We start from the raw sequence: 15,339 nt of genomic DNA, 5'->3' as shown, positions 1-15,339 counted from the left end.
ATTTTCATTATTATGCATAGGAAAGCACTTGAATGGCTTCAAGCCCCCCTCTGGCACTTGAGTATTCCTGGAAGTAAAAGTTTGGTGTTAGTCAGTGTTCTTGGAAGAGAAATCGCGCAAAAGGGTCTGTAGCAATTTAGAAATTCCAAGTCCACCTTTTACGAAAAGAAATGGCAAGAATTCATCATGTGGCTCATGGCTTTTTGTTTTGACTTACACCAGGGTTCAGCAAACTGCTGCCCACGTCTGGTCTGCCACCTACCTTATCACAGGCCACAAGAATGAATGGTGTTTACCTTTGTAAATGGTTGGAAAAGAAATGAAGAAAATGAAAGAAAATTCAAGTTTCTTTGTGTATAAAGTTTTATTGGAACACTGCCATGCCCAATTGTTTATGTATCATTGGGGCTGCTCTCTAGCTGCAAAGACAGAATTGAGTCCTTGCAATTCTTTATGTAAAATGTCCAAGCCTGTAAGAATATTTTATGAGTTTATTTGAGCCAAACTGATGACAATTGCTGGGAAACAGAATTTCAATGGATTGAGAAAATGCTCCAGAAAATGGCAGTTTTGCACCTTCTTTTATACATTAGATTCATATCCGTTGGTGATAGATTAGACAGGTGGGAGAAAGCAGAGGGGGGAAATCTCTGGGATGGCTAAAGCAAAGGGGATAGATACTTGTTCATATGTGGATAAAAGATGGTTAACAAGATCATAATAACAATGAGGGGCTCTGTGGCATCCTACTCTGGTGGAAGATTGTGTCTTGAAGGCTCTGGAAAAAAAGAAATTACCGCCCTGGCTGAATGGCTCGCTTGGCTGGAGCACTGTCCTGCAATGCAGAGGTGGCTGGTTCGGTCCTTGGCCGGGGCACATACAGAAACAGATTGATGCTTCTGTCTCCCCCTTACCCCCTTTCCTTTCTCTGGAGTCAATAAAAAGAATAAAAAAATAGGAAAAAAAAAAAAAGGCAACAGAGAACGTTTAAAAAAAAAAAAATTACCCTGATATCCCAAAGCTGTGTTGTCAAGGTAAGAAACACCCAAACCTGTAAAAAAAAAAAAATTTATGAGTTTATTTGAGCCAAAATGTCAACAATTGCCAGGAAGCAAAATCTCAATGGATTGAGAAAATGATCTGGAAAATGACAGTCTCACCACTTATTTTATACATCAGAATCAAAGGGGAAGATGTAAGAGGGTCCCATGAAATCCATTGGTGATAGATTAGGGAAGTGGGAGAAAGCAAAGCGTGCAAATCCCTGTGATTGGTTAAAAGGTAAAAGGAATTGATACATATGTAGGCTGGGCATAAGATAGTTAAGTTAGTTAACATGATGATAACGGGATTTGTGGTTTCTACTCTGGTGGGTGGTGGTGCCCTGAGGGGTCTAGAAAAGACTACCTTTACATTTTAAAGATATTTATTTAAAGGTAAATTATTGTAGTCTGACCAGGTGGTGCAATGGATAGAGTGTTAGATTGAGATGTGGAGGACCCAGGTTCTAGGGCTCATTTGTTTTGAGCAAGGCTCACCAGCTTGAGCCCAAGGTCGCCGGCTTAATGAGTCACTCGGTCTGCTGTAGCCCCCCCCCCCCCCCCAATTAAGGCACATAGGAGAAAATAATGAACAATTAAGGTGTTACAATGAAGAATTGATGTTTCTCATATTTCTCCCTGCTTGTCTGTATCTGTTCCTGTCACCCCCCCAAAAAAAATAAATTATTGTAGATACAAAAAGAAACAACACAGGCTCAATTAAGGTAAGCATTGACTTTTGTTGGAGAAAAATACCACCCTAGAACATGACTACCCACCATGAACTCTTTAGCTGGAAAGTTTTAATTTCAGACATCCTACATGGTTACTTTAGGTCTCTGCATTTGCAAGGCAATCGTGTAGACCTCCCCGTAGCTTATCAGGTTTAGTATGTGGCCCTTTTTCATCCATAGGACAGACCATCTAGCCTGCAAAACTGAACATATTTACTGTCTGACTTTTTACAGAAAGGTTTGCCGACCCCTGGACCAGAGTTTAAAAGAAAGACATGGTGGCCTGACCAGGCGGTGGCGCAATGGATAGAGCGTCAGACTGGGATGTGGAGGACCCAGGTTCGAGACCCTAAGATCGCCAGCTTGAGCGCAGGCTCATCTAGTTTGAGCAAGGCTCACCAGCTTGAGCCCAAGGTCGCTGGCTTGAGCAAGGGGTCACTCTATCTGCTGTAGCCCCCCGGTCAAGGCACATATGAGAAATCAATCAACAAACTACTAAGGACCTGCATGAATGGATGTTTCTCATCTCTCTCCCTTCCTGTCTGTCTGTCCCAGCTGTCCCTCTCTCTGACTCTCCCTGTCTCTGCCACAAAAAAACCCTCTCTCCCTTCTCTCTCCTCTCTAAAATGAATAAATAAAATTTAAAAAAAAAACAAAAACAACAACAAAAATAAAGACATGGTGGATTCTGTTCACCTGTGTTTTGTTCACATCATTGTCATGGCTATTAGTGGTAAACGTGGGCCACCAGAGTATAGACTGCCGAGGGAGTTGTGGAAGGTATTTCGGGGGGATAAAATCATTGCATTAGAGTTTATTGTGTGAATTGAGGAAAAGAGGGTTGTGGCAGAAAAGAAGATGGAGGTCTGGCCTAAATCTGGCTCTGTTGCTTAGAGTACAATGCAGGGCAGCATCTTGGCCTCTCTGTGCCTTGTCCTCATCTGATACGGGACAGTGAAAGAGAAAGCTTTGAAATGCCCTTGTCATGGAGCAGGCACTCTATAAATGATGTTATTTTCATTAGTATCATTACTTTTATTAACAGATACCCTTGAGCCTGACCAGGTGGTGGCGCAATGGATAGAGCGTCGGATTGGGATGCGGAAGACCCAGGTTTAAGACCCCGAGGTAACCAGCTTGAGCGCAAGCTCAAGCAAGGGGTTACTCGGTCTGCTGAAGGCCCGTGGTCAAGGCACATGAGAAAGCAATGAATGAACAACTAAGGTGTCGCAACGAAAAACTGATTGATGCTTCTCATTTTTCTCCCTTCCTGTCTGTCTCTGACTCTCTCTCTATGTAAACAGAAAATAATAAAAATAAGTAAATTCAAAAATATTTTTAAAAAAAGATATGAGGCTCAGATGAAATAATGTCTTAGGCAGCTCAGGTGGTCTTAATGAAATGTCACAGATTAGGTAGCTTAAATAACAGACGTTTAACTTTTCTGAGGCTGAAAGTCCAAGATCAAGTTGCCCACGAGGTTAAGGTGAGGCTTCTCTCCTGGGCATGTAGACAGCCACCTTTCCACTGTGTCCTTACGTGGCCGTTCTTGATGCTTCTCTTACGAGGATACCAGTGATACTGGATCAGGGGCCCACCCTTATGACCTCATTTAATCTTGGTTACCTCTTTAAAGGCTCTTCCTCCAAATATAGTCACATTGAGGATTAGAACTACAACTTAAGAATTTTGAGAGGACACATTCAGCCTGTAACAGATGGTCAAGGGTCTGATCTATTCAGCAGCTGTTGGTACATCTCCTTGGCTAATAGTATGCTTTGAGGAATTAAACTTTAAACAAAAAAACTCAACGTGGTCTAGGAAAGCTGACCCTGAGAACTGCTACAAAGGGATTTGTCTCCTGATGTTCCATAGTAAAGTATTTCTGTGGAAGTGGATGGTGGCTTCCACCCCGGTGTCTCAGACTTGGATGACACCATGAATTCCCTGGGGGTCTTGGTGAAGTATGGATTTGATTTGGCAGGCTGGAGGCACAGGCTACGACTCTGCATGTCTAACCAGCTTCCAAGAATTGCCCACGCTGCTGGTTCCTGAACCATACTTTGAGTAGTGATGGCCTGTGCTGTTTATTAAATAAGCCCTAGCCATGTGTGACTATTTCTGTTTCCATCTCAATTAACTCAAACTCAAACCTCAATCCCTCGGTCACAGTAACTATTTCAAGTGCATTTTATTGCAGAAAGCTCTAACTGGGTAGTGCTGCATGTAAAGGAGGGATGTAAGCCATTTTTAGTCAAGGTTCTGTAATAAATGGTTATCAACTTCATAACTTAAAACAGCATGAATTGATTATCTTACAGATTTGGAGGGCAGAAATCTAAAATGCGTATCACAGCTACAGTCAAGGTGTTAGAAGGGTTGGTTTCTTCTGGACACTAGGGGAAAATTAGTTTTCTTGCCTTTTCTAGCTATTGAAGACTATCTGCATTCTTGGTTTACGGCCCCTTCCTTTCAGGTCGAGGCCAGGTGTTGTGAGCCCGGCACACAGTAGGTCCTTGCTGCTTTGGTCTATCCCAGGGGTAGTCAACCTTTTTATACCTACTGCCCACTTTTTCTTTTTCTTTTTTTGTATTTTTCTGAAGTTGGAAATGGGGAGGCAGTCAGACAGACTCCCGCATGCGCCCGACCGGGATACACTCGTCATGCCCACCAGGGGGCGATGCTCTGCCCATCTGGGGCGTTGCTCTGTTGCAACCAGAGCCATTCTAGCACCTGAGGCAGAGGCCATGGAGCCATCCTCAGCGCCCGGGCAAACGCTGCTCTAGTGGAGCCTTGGCTGTGGGAGGGGAAGAGAGAGACAGAGAGGAAGGAGAGGGGGAAGGAGAGGGGGAGAGGTGAAGAAGCAGATGGGTGCTTCTCCTGTGTGCCCTGGCCGGGAATTGAACCCAGGACTTCTGCACGCCAGGCCGATGCTCTACCACTGAGCCAACCGGCCAGGGCTACCTACCGCCCACTTTTGTATCTCTATTAGTAGTAAAATTTTCTAACCGCCCACTGGTTCCACAGTAATGGTGATTTATAAAGTAGGGAAGTAACTTTATAAAATTTATAAAGCAGAGTTACAGCAAGTTAAAGCATATAATAATAATTACTTACCAAGTATTTTATGTCGGATTTTCACTAAGTTTGGCAGAATAAATCTTTATAAAACAACTATCTATAGTTAAATCTATCTTTATACTTTGGTTGCTCTGCTACTGCCCACCATGAAAGCTGGAACGCCCACTAGTGGGTGATAGGGACCAGGTTGACTACCACCGGTCTATCCCAAAGCCTGAGCATGAGAGCCAGTTCCAAATTCAGAACTCCTCCCACTTTCCAGCCATAAGTCCTGGGTATGTGACAGGACAGCCCAAGGAATATCTGGGATACTCATCAGAGTATATATGTATTGCAGAACATCCAACATTCAAAAAAGTTGGGCAAAAAAAAATTGTAAATGGCCTAAGAGACAAGCTTTGCCACCCAATAGATTTGCTGCAAACTTAAGGGAAGATGTAAATTTCAGAGTTTTGGGGTTCTGAACTGAATGGTGAGGTGGGATCATGGGCCTGTGCTGTCTTTGTCCTTTCTCTCATTAGGGAATCACCCCTCTGGGCATCAGTTTCTCTGTGACAGAGATGGCTTGAGACCAGGTATTACCCAGGATTTGACTTCCCCTCTTCTCTGTAGCCTACTGTGTATTTGTAGGAAATACTTTCTGGACCATGTTCCTTATCATATTGCTTTCTGTTTTGGGGTTCAGTTCCATGACTGTGTTCTGAGAAGTTCCATTATTGGTTTGGGGTCTTTTAATGTGGCTCCTATCTGCTTCTGTCTTCCGTCCTCTTTATAGTCACCCTGTTGATTTTTTTACATCTGCCCCTTAGCCTTTGTCTGCTCCTCAGGGAAATGGCTTGTCCCTGATTTGGTTCATGTGTTTTCCTGCAAATATGGGAACCCTGAGCTCTGGGCCAGAGTTATCACCTGTCAGAAATCCAGCCACATGAATTTGGCAAGGTCACTCTGAGGAGGAAAGACCATGTCACTTAGTGGGATAATTAGGTGACCAGTGTGATAAGAGTGGAGTTAAACTTATGGTATTTTCCCATGTATAAGACCATCTTTTTTGAAAAATTTCAGGTCTAAAAACTAGGTGCGTCTTATACATTGATTGTTGGGTTTTTTTAACTTGCATTTCCTGCTTTTTGCTTTTTTTTTTTTTTTTTTTTTGTGGCAGAGACAGAGAGTCAGAGAGAAGGACAGACAGACAGGAAGGGAGAGAGATGAGAAACATCAATTCTTTGTTGCGGCTCCTTAGTTGTTCATTGATTGATTTCTTATATGTGCCTTGACCGGGGGGCTACAGCAGACGGAGTGACCCCTTGCTCAAGCCAGCGACCTTAGGCTCAAGCTGGTGAGCCTTGCTCAAACCAGATGAGCTCGCACTCAAGCTGGCAACCTCGGGGTCTCGAACTTGGGTCCTCTGTGTCCCAGTCCGAGGCTCTATCCACTGCACCACCGCCTGGTCAGGCCTTTTTGCGCTTATTGTTGAAGACAGTGATTCATCATCAGACATAGATGAGGACAAGCTAATGGATGGGAGATTTGACAGTGATGAGGAGTTGTGTGAATTTTATGATGAATAAAACTTGAGTTCAGTAACTTTATATATAATACATTTCTTTTTCCAATTTCAGGCCCCAAAATTATGGTTTGTCTTATATGTGGGAACATCTTATACATGGGGAAATATGGTACTTAGGGAATGGTGAGAAATAAGGCTGGCCAGGAACATGGGCCACACACATGTATGGCATGTATCAAAGTATGAAATATATGTGATGTGTGTGTGTGAAAAGACCTTGAAAGTCCAAGGGTTTAAGAGATAAAGTGAGAGACTACTGAGTTTTAGAGCAGGCACAAGATTCAAACCATGTATCAGAAAGAGCTGCCTGCAGCAGAAAAAGCCAATCCTGGATAAAAGCCACACAAATGTATAGTTTATTCCTTTACTGAGGGAATAAAAACAGTGATCTTATTTTATTTCTGTAAACATTTAAAATGTTTATCAAAATCATTTACTAGAGTACTAAAAAATTTACTGATTTTGTTTGCTTCGTGAGAATTGAGAGAATATAAAATTGCACTAAGCAAGATAGTAGCCTCTAACAAGCAGACCATCACAGCGAAATAATCTAACCACCCAACAGCCCATCAGATAATCCAGTTACCCAAACACTACAATTATTTGATTAAATTATTTGAGCAGTTCAAATATTTTGTGCAATATTTTAGCAAGTTTTTTGAGGTCTTTTATAAAAAGAAAGAAAAATAATTTTGTGACTACAAACCAAAACCAGACAAATCAATTTTATAATTTCCAAAATATATTACTTGGTTTGTCCTATGAAGAATTAACATTAAGTTAAAAGGAGGCAGGTACAAGTGTTCCTGTAGCTCCTAGAAAAAGCAAGGACAGCAGTGGAAAAGAATCAAAAGGGAGATTGATTCCTTATTTCCTTTGTTTTGTGTGTATGTGTTCTGTGTTTTTATATATGATGGTCAGTGTAATAGAAATAATTAAAGTCAAAAATAAAAATGAGTTGCCTGGATGCATGTTTGCAGCAGATTGGAGGAGAGAACAGTCGGCAGGCAAGAGGATCGGGGCTGGGCATGGGTTCAAGAGAGCACAGGAACACAGGAGATATGCCCAAAGACAAACATGAGGCAGGAGCGGCACAGAAGTTAAGCAACCCTGAAGGCAGAACAGTTCAGAATCAGATCCCACCTGGAGTCTCAGCTGCACCTTTGTAGGCTAAGTGGCTGTGGGTGAGTCTTTTCTTCAACCTCAGGCTCCTCCTTGTGTGTCATTTATGGATTGAATAGCAACTGTGTCTTAGCTAGTGTTGTGTAACAAATGACCCAAATGCTAAGTGGCTTAAAACATCTATTATTTTTTTTAATTTTATTTATTTATTCATTTTTAGAGAGGAGAGAGAAAGATAAGAGGGAGAGAGAGGAGAGAGAGACAGAGAGAGAGAGAGAAGGAGGGAGGAGCTGGAAGCATCAACTCCCATATGTGCCTTGACCAGGCAAACCCAGGGTTTCGAACCGGCGACCTCAGCATTTCCAGGTCGACACTTTATCCACTGTGCCACCACAGGTCAGGCAGCATCTATTATTTAGTTATAGTTTTGTGGGTAGGAAATTGGAGAAGGCACATGCCTGGCACCTCAGCCAGGATGGCCCAACTGTTGGGTTAGGCAAGTGAGGCTCAGCATTCTGTCTTCTGGTTTCTCGTTTTCTTCCACGGAGGACCCAGACCTCTCCCTCTTGCCATGTGGCCTTCCAGCATGGTCACCAGATTCTGATAAGGAAGCTCAGTGCTTCCAGGACTGAACAGAGCACAGACACATGCTGCCAGGCTACCACCTCCATTTCCCCCCCCCAAATTATAAGAGTTTATTTAGAACGTTACAGTTAGTGGAAGTGAGTTGGCTGGGCTGTGTAGGCTCGGGAAACAAGTTACAGAGGCAGAGGAAGAGCAGTTGGAGCTTAGCAGAGAGAGGCTACGGTCATGTGCCTGGTGGGACCAGACCCCGTCTCAGTGGTGTCACCTAGGAACCTTTGTGTGACTGGGTGATTCTGTGTCCAGAAGGCAGGTTTACCTTCCATCTCAGTGTTGACAGTGTTCTTCTATGAATGTTACCACCTCTTTTTTTTTAACAGCTTTATTGAGAAATAATTCATATACAGTTTACCTATTTAAATTATATGATTCAGTGGTTTTTAGTATATTTACAGTTATGCAACCATCACCACAATCTAATCCCAGAACATTTTTATGACCCCAAAGGAAACCCTGTACCCATGAGCGGCCAATTTGAATTCTCCTCTCCCACCCACCCCTGGCAACCAGCTCTATGGATTTGCCTGTTCTTTTTTTTTTTTTTTTTTACAGAGACAGAGAGAGAGTCAGAGGGATAGACGGGGACAGACAGGAACGGAGAGAGATGAAAAGCATCAATCATCAGTTTTTCGTTGTGAGACCTTAGTTGTTAATTGATTGCTTTCTCATATGTGCCTTGTCCGCGGGCCTTCAGCAGACCGAGTAACCCCTTGCTCGAGCCAGTGACCTTGGGTCCAAGCTGGTGAGCTTTTGCTAAAACCAGATGAGCCCACGCTCAAGCTGGCGACCTCGGGGTCTCAAACCTGGGTCCTCTGCATCCCAGTCCAATGCTCTTATCTACTGCGCCACCGCCTGGTCAGGTTTGCCTGTTCTTGATATTTTATATAAATGGCATCACACACGTGGCTGTTTGTGTCTGGCATCTCTTACTCAGCATCATGTTTTCATCCACATGGTAATTTGTGCCAGTGCTTCATTTCTTTTTATGGCTAAGTAATATTTTATTGTATAGCCATATGCTTCCTTTATCCACTCATTAGTTGATAGGCATTTGATGTTTGTACCTTGCATCTATTTTGAGTAGTGCTGCTGTGGACAGTTACCTGGATAAGCCTGTTTCTCAGTTTTCTTGTGGGTATTCTCAGGAGTGGAATTCTGGGAGGCATGGTAACTGCCAGGCCTTCTTAAAGCTTAGTCTGGACCTGGTAGAACGTGGCTTCCCCTGCCTTCTCTGGGCTAAAGTGAATTGCAGGCCCCGCCCAGAGTCAAGAGTCTGATTGTCCAGAGGATTCATCAGCATCCTCATGTGAAGCCCTCAGTGGGGAACCTGACACATAGTTGGTATTCAATACATGTTACTCTGTAGTTATTTTATTACTAAGAATAATACAAAACTGGGGTAGTAGGGAAAACACAAACTGTTGGGACTTAGATCAACATTCATCAGTCAGCCTGATAGCAAATCCACCTTTAAGATTTGGAAGATTATGGGCACTTTTAAGATTAGCATTTCCTGAGACAGAAGGTGAGAACTAAAGGCTACTAGAGGTCAGAATAATCCTGGCACTGGCACTAGACAAGATGGCCAGGAGGCACCACATGTTTGTTCTAGAAAATGTGGAACCGCAGGCAAAAGTGTCAGAAGAAAAATCACCTGTTCTGTCAGAGACAATTACTATAAATATTTTAGTTTCTTCTTGTATTTTCTCTATGCAACACTTACATACATACATATATTAAATAAAACCAAAATTAAGATAATGTTTATATGTTGTATTTTATCACTTAATATTACATTGGGAGCGTATATATATATATATATATATACATATATATACACATATATATATATATTTATTTATTTATTTGAGAGAAACACAGAAACATCAACCTGTTTCTGATGTCCCTGAACCAGGGTTGAACCCACAACCATTGTCCTGTTGCGTATCAGGACAACACTCCAACCAACTTTGCTATCCAGCCCGGGCAGCATTTTCTATATTTTCAGTACTGGTTTCTAATGGCTAGATTATCTAGCTGCTATCCTATTTATTTATTTTCAAAGTTTAATCTATAGTAATATACAGCTTGGTGAATTTCTACATGTGCATATACCCGTAAGACAAGACCACTGCCCAAGTTGGAGAATAGAATCCTGTGTTCTCCCCCAGTCTTCTTTCCTATTTTCATGAATTGACCCTCAGTTTATTTACATACTCCCAAAACTTAGATTGCTTCCACTCTCCTATAAATGATGCTGCTGTGAACACTCCCTTGTACATACACATATGTCTGTCATCTGATTGCTTCCTTTGGATTCATTTCTGAAAGTTGTGAAACGCTGGGTCAGACAGAGGCTATGAACATAGGAAATGCTCTCATTTGAAATGCCTCCTTGTCAAATGTCGTTCCTGGTCCTTCTGTCCAGAATGGCTTTCCTCCACCTTGGGGCTCCTGCTGCCCTTTTCTTGAACAGTACAATTAGAGTACTGTATTAATTAGCCCCCCAACCCAATTCCAGTGCTTGGCTTCAAAACTAGTTCTTCAGGAGCGGGCTTTGTTCATCTTTGTATCCCCATACTTGGAAGTATGATAAAAATGGAGTTCTCCTGTCTACTTTTGAAGCCCTTCCTAAAAGCAGTGACACATCAGGACTTTTCAAAACCAGTTGAAATTGGTTTCACTTTGAGAGGAAAAGGACTTGCAAAGCCAAGTATAACTCTGAAACTCATCTCTAGGTACTTCTGATATATATTTGAATGAATTAATATATGAGAAAGTGTTTTTAACAAATTTCCACCAGATTATTAAAGTCAGAGCTAACAAATGGGTCAAAGTGGGTGGCGGATTTGCTCACATTTGTTTTTCCTATTAATCACTAGAGGGCTTACATATGATACATTATTGGAGTAAATCCAGTGATTTCTTCTCTTTTAAATTGCCTGTTTCCCAGAGGTTTGTCTAAAAGGGCACAGCAGCTTCCGCTTCAGGAAAGACTGCCCAGTGCGTTCAGGCTGTTGCTCCTTGCCCCACCACGTGGTGTTGCTGTTGAAGACTAACTACTACTGTGCAGTTGTGACCTGCTTGTGGCTCCTGTAATGCCCTTGCTGGTCTGGCAAGGAAGGAGGAGTCCACTTCCTCACTGCTGTGATTTCCTGGGCATGCTCTGTACCCAGGCTCCTGAAACTACCTTCCCTGACACTTCCATAACAAGAGCAAATCATGGACTCAGAACCATTTTCTCTCCCCAATCTTTGGGGGCCACCTAAACTAAAACATGAGGCAGCCTTTCCAAGAACTTTACAAGCACAGAAAATCTTGTCATCTCAGGATGGTGAAGCTAGTGTTCTCTGTATCTAAATATAGTAATTTAAGGGACATATCACTGGGAATATTACAGCAAGAGGATTTATCTTGAGCCCCACCTTTGCATAACATTTCCAGTATCTCTTCAAAGCAGAAAGTTGGAGCCAAAAACATACAATGGAGAAAAGAAAGCCTCTTCAATACAAGGTGCTGGGAAAATTGGAAGGGAATGACTGCTGTTTGTCCCCATGCACAAAAATTGATTCCAGGCCCTGGTCAGTTGGCTCAGTGGTAGAGCATCAGCCTGCCGTGCAGGAGTCCCAGGTTTGATTCCCAGCCTGGGCACACAGGAGAAGCACCCATCTGCTTCTCCACCCCTCCCCCTCTCCTTCCTCTCTGTCTCTCTCTTCCCCTCCCGCAGCCAAGGCTCCATTGGAGCAAAGTTGGCCTGGGCGCTGAGAATGGCTCTATGGCCTCTGCCTCAGGTGCTAGAATGGCCCTGGTTGAAACAGAGCAATGCCCCAGATGGGCAGAGCATCGCCCCCTGGTGGGCATGCTGGGTGGATCCCGGTCGGGCGCATGCGGGAGTCTGTCTGACTGCCTTCCCGTTTCCAACTTCAGAAAAAAAAATACAAAAAAATTTGATTTCAAATGAATTAAATACCTAAATATAAGATCTGAAACAGCCTGACCAGGCAGTGGCGCAGTGGATAGAGCATCAGACTGGGATGTGGAGGACACAGTTTTGAGAACCCGAGGTCGCCAGCTTGAGCACGGGCTCATCTGGTTTGAGCAAAGCTCACCAGCTTGGACCCAAGGTCGCTGGCTCCAGCAAGGGGTCACTCGGTCTGCTGTAGCCCCCCCCCCCCCACCAAGGCACATATGAGAAATCAATCAATGAACAACTAAGGAGCCACAACAAAGAATTGATGTTTCTTATCTCTCTCCCTTCCTGTCTGTCTGTTCCTATCTGTCCCTCTCTCTGACTTTCTCTGTCTCTGCCACACACACAAAAAAGATCTGAAACAATAAATTACATAGAAGAAAACATGTACCAAACTTATGGACCTTGTCCATAGAGAACATTTTATGAATTGGACCCGAAAGGCAAGGGAAGTAAAAGAAAAAATAAGTGAATGGGACTATATTAAACTAAAAAGCTTCAGCACAACAAAAGAAATCAACAAAACAAAAAGCCAACCAAATGGGAAATGATATTCTCAACAGCTCCCAAGAGGGGTAAATATCCAAAATGTATGAAGAATTCATAAAGTTCAACGAAAAACAATCCAATTAAAAAATGGGGAGAGGACCCTGGGCTTGCCTGGTCAAGGCACATATGGGAGTTGATGCTTCCAGCTCCTCCCTCCCTTCTCTCTCTGTCTCTCCTTTCTCTCTTTCTGTCTCTCCCTCTCCTCTCTAAAAAAAAAATTAAAAAAAAAATGAATAAATAAAAAAATTTTTTTTAATGGGGAGAGGACTTGAACAGACACTTTTCTCATGAAGACATACAAACATATATATGAAAAGATGCTCACCTGCACTAGTAGAGCACTACTAGAGAAATGCAAATCAGAACTACTATGAGATACCACCACACACCTGTTAGATTGGCTGTTATCAACAAGACAGGTAATAACAAATGTTGGAGAGGTTGTGGAGAAAAAGAAACTCTCATTTACTGCCGGTTGGAATGTAAACTGGTATAGCACTATGGAAGACAGTATGGTGGGACTCAAAAGTTTAGGAATATGACCCAGCAATCCCTCTACTACAGGGGTAGTCAACCTTTTTATACCTGCCACCCACTTTTGTATCTCTGTTAGTAGTAAAATTTTCTAACCGCTCACCGGTTCCACAGTAACAGTGATTTATAAAGTAGGGAAGTAACTTTATAACATTTATAAAGCAGAGTAACAGCAAGTTAAAACATATAATAGTAATTACTTACCAAGTACTTTATGTTGGATTTTTGCTAAGTTTGGCAGAATAAATCTTTATAAAACAACTATAGTTAAATCTACCTTTTTATTTATACTTTGATTGCTCTGCTACCACCCACCATGAAAGCTGGAACGCCCACTAGTGGGCGGTAGGGACCAGGTTGACTACCACTGCTCTACTGGTTATCTACCAAGAAAACTCGAAAACCCTTATATGCAAAGACAGATGCACTCCCATGTTCATTGCAGCATTATTCACAGTGGTCAAGACATGGAAATAAGCAGTGTCCCTTGGTAGAAGGTTGGATAAAGAAGGTGTGGTATATATATACAATGGAATATTATTCAGCCATAAGAAATTATGAAATATTGCCATGTGCGACAACATGGATGAACCTTGAGAATATCATGCTACATGAATGTAATAAATAAATCAAAAAAACTATGATTTCATACAAAAGTGAGATATAAAACTTAAGATTCATGGACACAGAAGTGAAGTGGTTACAAGAACAGGTGAGGAGAGGAGTAAAGGAGCCCAAATACATAGTGACAGAAAGTGTTTTGACTATGGTTGATGGGCACACAGATAATGAATAGTTCACATGTTGTGGAGATGGACACCTGAAACCTGTGTTCCTGTGGACCTATGTCAACCTCATTAAATTTAAGTTTGAAATAAAATAATTAAGAAAGATCAGGAGGGCCCTGGCCGGTTGGCTCAGTGGTAGAGTGTCGGCCTGGCGTGCAGGAGTCCCAGGTTCAATTCCCAGCCAGGGCACACAGGAGAAGCACCCATCTGCTTCTCCACCCCTCCCCCTCTCCTTCCTCTCTGTCTCTCTCTTCCCCTCCTGCAGCGAAGGCTCCATTGGAGCAAAGTTGGCCCAGGCGCTGAGGATGGCTCTATGGCCTCTGCCTCAGGCGCTAGAATGGCTCTGGTTGCAACCGAGCAACGCCCGGATGGGCAGAGCATCGCCCCCTGGTGGGCATGTCGGGTGGATCCCAGTCAGGCGCATGCAGGAGTCTGTCTGACTGCCTCCCCGTTTCCAACTTCAGAAAAATACAATACAAAAAAAATAAAGAAAGATCAGGAAACTGAAACACAAAGACACTAGGTGAAACTGTCAAAGAAAAAAGAAAAGTTGGATAGGTGAACAGTATCCATCGTGGATCTAAGAGAAGCTGCTAACATTTTCAAGACTCCATTCAGTGGCGATCTTTACCATGACAAGCATACTTTGTACATCAGTTAAGTCCTCACTTAATGCTGATAGGTTCTGCAACTTTGTTTGTTTGTTTTTGTATTTTTCTGAAGCTGGAAACGGGGACAGTCAGACAGACTCCCGCATGCGCCCGACCGGGATCCACCCGTCAGGCCCACCAGGGGGCGATGCTCTGCCCCTCTGGGGCGTCGCTCTGCCTCGACCAGAGCCACTCTAGCGCCTGGGGCAGAGGCCAAGGAGCCATCCCCAGAGCCCGGGCCATCTTTGCTCCAATGGAGCCTTGGCTGCGGGAGGGGAAGAGAGAGACAGAGAGGAAGGAGGGGGGGGGGTGTGAAGAAGCAAATGGGCGCTTCTCCTATGTGCCCTGGCCGGGAATCGAACCCGGGTCCCCCGCACGCCAGGCCGATGCTCTACCGCTGAGCCAACCGGCCAGGGCCAGGTTCTGCAACTTTAAAGGAAATGGTGTTATAATAAAATCAATCTTACCATAGGGTAATTGATATAAACAAGAGTTAAGGTCCTATGGCATCTCATCATTGTAACAAAAACATGTTCACTTTAACATTTTAGGACCTGCTGTATCTTAAATATGGAATAAAACTATATGTCTGTATGTCTATGTGCATCCTCATATTTATAAGGTGACCAACATTTTTACAATGAACAGGACAAAAATAAATT

The sequence above is a fragment of the Saccopteryx leptura genome, chromosome 1, assembly GCF_036850995.1.
Source record: "Saccopteryx leptura isolate mSacLep1 chromosome 1, mSacLep1_pri_phased_curated, whole genome shotgun sequence".
Taxonomy (NCBI): Eukaryota; Metazoa; Chordata; class Mammalia; order Chiroptera; family Emballonuridae; genus Saccopteryx; species Saccopteryx leptura.
The sequence above is the reverse complement of the archived record's forward strand: the minus strand, read 5'-3'. Positions refer to the sequence as shown.